The sequence below is a fragment of the Stomoxys calcitrans genome, chromosome 3 (genome assembly GCF_963082655.1).
Source record: "Stomoxys calcitrans chromosome 3, idStoCalc2.1, whole genome shotgun sequence".
Taxonomy (NCBI): domain Eukaryota; kingdom Metazoa; phylum Arthropoda; class Insecta; order Diptera; family Muscidae; genus Stomoxys; species Stomoxys calcitrans.
This window is the reverse complement of record NC_081554.1, coordinates 109,853,564-109,858,254: the sequence shown is the minus strand read 5'-3', so window position 1 is coordinate 109,858,254 and position 4,691 is coordinate 109,853,564.

Sequence of the window (4,691 nt, the reverse complement as noted above, 5' to 3'; positions counted from 1 at the left end):
TCATATAAATGAAAATACTACAAAATCCAATTATATTTACAAATTAAAGAAGGACATAACTAGGACATAATGGGCAAATAGAATTTCGGACTTCAGAAATAATTCAAGAATCTCAGAAAAAGAAAAGTTCATACTTGGAATTTACGAAGATACCAGAAAATTTATCAAAAAGCACAAGGATATTATTCGGATTACGACGGTAATAAAACAGTGGTATTGTACAAAGAAGATTACAACAACAAAATGGAAAAACTGTTAGCGGACAAGAACATGTACAAGACTGTAAGGGAGGATCCTGCAATGAAATTAGAAAGGACGAACAAGAACTGTATAAGAATAATAACGTAACAAAATGGAAAAGATCGAAGTTAGTTTTCAATACTTTGCCTTGGCTCTACAACTTTACGGTTTGCCGAAAATACATAAGGACAAAGTACCTCTTAGACCTCTTTATCGAAATTCATGTGTAATATATTAAAAACACTAACATCTTCATTATACAACGTCAGAAATTCGATGGAGGTAAAAGAAAGAATAAGGGACGTGATATTAGAAAATGACGATATACTTGTATCATTTGACGTGGTATCATTATTTACAAATATATCAACACATTTGGCTATAAAAAACATCGTAAGTAAGTGGGAACATCTCAAGGAACACACTAAGATGACGAAACAGATGTTCTTAAAAATCTTGCAATTATGTCTCATTTTAAATACGAGGAGAAGATTTACCATCAAACATATGGTATGCCAATGTGCAAACCCCTCTCATCGACTATAGCTAACATTGTGTTACAGAAGCCGAAATATAGAAATCAAGTTTTTAACGAAATACGTGGACGGCCTCTTGGGAATAATCAAGAAACAAGACGACCAGGAAATACTAAGGCTACTTAACACATATCACACGAAAATTCAATTTACATTGGAAAGAGAAGTAGATGGCGAAATACCATTCTTGGATATGAAGATTAAAAGAAAGGAGAACAAAATAGTTACAGACTGGTACACGAAGGCAACGGAATCCGGACGAATGATGAACTACAGCTCAACACAACCTAAAAGGATGAAGACAAATATGGCAACTAACTTTATCAAAAAAGTCGTAGACCTTAGTGACGAGCAATATATTACACGCAATATAGCAAAAATAGAAACCATATTAAAATTAAACAATTTTCCACCTTTACTCATAAAGACTCTTATTCAGAATGTCATTCACCCCAAACAATACAAATATGAAAAATCATCGGAAAACACTTATTTTCACAGTGTACCATATATTCCCAAACAGAACAGAGAACAATGCTTGGGCACCAAACAGAGAAAAAAAAACAAAAATCGCCTACAAATCAAACCAAACATTACAAAAGCTGTTCACAACAACAACCAAAGCAGACAAACTTCAACTGGACAATGTAGTTTACGAATTGACGTGCAATGGCAAAGAAGGGGAACAATGCAATATGTGTTATGTGGGCACCACTTGATGAAAACTGCAAATATGAATGGCAGAACTCGAAGCAGACATCAAGAGCAGAGAAAGCACAGCTTTATCACAACATATTAAGGAGACGGGACACAACATTGACTTCAAAGCTGTCAGAATTCTTGACAGAGAGAGAAACGAAAATAAGAGGTATACTCTTGAAAGTTTACGTATACAACAGAGGATAGAGAAGTCGATGAACACGAAAGAGGACAAAGATAAAACAAAGCTACAGTATTCCGTTGCAATAGTTTAGAGTGTAAACAAAGTTCTGTGATATTAGTTTAAAATTTTTCGCTGCAATATTTTACATTTTATTTATTTTTTTATTTATTATAAATGTGTCGTGATGTCCAGTTTTTTAATAAATTAAGAGAATAATGCAAATGTAAACATATGTAAGTGAAAACCATAAAAGTAACAAAACAGAACAATATATTTAAAATGCGTCTCTTGTTAATAGATTTCACTAAATAAACTCTTGAAAAAGTCGGAAAAAAACCGACGAAACGTCGAGAAAAGGATGAAATAAACTTTTCATTTATTTATTTTAGATTATAATTACTTATAACCGTTTATTAATCGATTTCCCTTAAATTTAGCAAAATAAGTTGTGTTATGTCCTTCGACATTCGTACCGAGTATGGTCAAAATCTAACTATATATGGATAAAGCGGCCATATATTTGAACCTTCAGTCCTTAGGACCAAACTCGTGTTCAATACGGCCCAGATCGGTCTATATTTAGATATAGCTGCCATATAGACCAATCTCCCGATTAAAGGACTTGGACTTATAAAAGGCGCATCTTTTGCCCAATTTCACTGAAATTTGGCACAGTGCGCAGTGGGCACAGTGACATCTTTGCCCTGTATGGATCTGATCGTATTTTTTGGGATATAGCTGCCATACGCCTGTATATGGCAGCTGCTATGGGTTTATAAATTATGCATTTGAATGGTAAAAGGTGGTTAATATATATATATCCAAGGTGGTGGGTATCCAAAGTTCGTCCCGGCCGAACTAAATGCCGTTTTACTTTTTTAAATAAAAATAAAAACAAACGATTCATGTAAAAATTAATGTGATTATTGATATTTTTCAAAATTCAAAAACAAAGCTATGTCTAGCGTTTCAGAGATGTTAAAAACGATCATTGAAATGGTACGATATTTGCCCCTGTTCCTTAATGGAATGATCGTGGTCAAATTTCCAAATATTATTAAAGATAAATACTTTTTCGTTCTAAGATCCCATTGCAGGATATTGTCCGACTGAAACCCATTGTTTATCATCAGTTGTTATTTTCAATGCCGTTTCTGCAATGTGCCTTTCGATCGGTTTGTCTGTTTGCGCTTTCTTTTTTTGGTCTGAAAAACTTATTTAGATACTTTTTAATATGAATGAAATATATTTTATTTTATATCACCCACTTGTATGTATCCTACAAAAACACTGTAGGATATATAAAATCCTCTCCATGATGCAGAGGTCATGCCTGCCACTGAAGTGTGAGGTAGGGCATCCAAATTTCATCTTTTGACGACTTAGTCATTTTTTTGTCTTCTTTATATTTGTTCTGTTAAAATGTTCGCCAACTTACTTAAAGTTTGACATAGTCTTAATTTTTAAAAAATTTCAATCATCTTTCGAAGTAGTTTTACTGTTGTGTGACTATTGTCGGAATTTCCAACCTTTTTAGAGTCATGTGACATTTATTGGCTTGCCCAAAAAGTAATTGCGGATTGACAAATTTTTTCACAGCTTGTGACTCTGTAATTGCATTCTTTTTTCTGTCAGTTATCAGCTGTTACTTTTAGCTTGCTTTAGAAAAAAAGTATATTTGATTAAAACTCATTCTAAGTTTTATTAAAAATGCATTTAATTTCTTTTAAAAAATCCGCAATAACTTTTTGGGCAACCCAATAATATTACCTTTAAAACTGACAACTTTTCTGTTATACTTCCAGCAAAAGTGCAGCTTACAAATTCTTACAAGACCCTGTCTACTATTTCAACGGTAACCCTATTTTAAACTATCAACAAAACTACCAAGATAACGATTTTCCATCCCTGGCCGTTTCTAAAGCAACACCGCAGCATCATCACTATGATTTGATTGAATGCTTATGCTTATATGTGCCATTTCAGGTTTTAGTTGTCTCTCTATATTTTCATACATAACAACGCCTTTGACGAAATGAATGAAGGCAAACGATGTTACACGACGAATCATTCAAACGAACAAACATCCAAACGTGCAAATGAGTGTCATGACTTTTATTCATATGCCTCATGAGAGTGTGCCGAGGGCTGTTGCTGAGTTGATTTCAGTTTGCGTTGTTCACATCCATTTTTTTTTTTTCAAAAAATATGACACTGCTTGCAGTTCTTTGGTCTGCACATAGAATGCTAATACTCCCACACACTGTAGGGATGTTTGCTTAGCCGTTGTCAAATTAAAACAACGACAACTGCCCGCTACGTTCTGCAATACAATGAAATGATGATGACACCGCCATAGCAAAACATATCTGATATTAAGCTCGTCCAACTGCTATTTCTCCTACTGGCATTTACTGGTCCCATATTCAACACCCTCACATAAATAGTGATCTCATTTAACATGCCCAATGGCATGCACATTTAATTATTCTCTTACATTCATACCATGCCAATTCATTCATAAAACTATTTGATGCTTAAGTGAAAAGCAACAACAATTTGCTGGGTTTGGCCATTGCAAACTCTTTTGTATTTTTAATTCCTTAATGTACGAAATTAGCAACATCCTTTCCCATCTCGTGGCTAGGAACAAGACCAAAATTTGCGCAAAAATTTCATGATTCTAGTTTAAGCCGTTCGGGTTGGGCATTGATCAGTCAGTCAAATATGCGACTCTTTTATACATAAAGACTAGCATACCCCCGGTCCACTTCGCTACCCCTTTGTTTGTTATTCGAGATGAGATTAAAGTGGACTGCAAATTATCAATGTCTACAAATTTCAAATCCAATATTGTGAAAACAAAATAGTGTAACTATACATAAATTTTGCGTACCTAAATCCACGAATAGCAAAAAATTCTTATAGCCGCAGTGATTAGTCAGTTAATCACGCGCCTCTTTTATATATAAAAGAGAATTATATATGAATTAAAAAGGAAATTATTTGAAATGAAACAAATTCTATGCAAC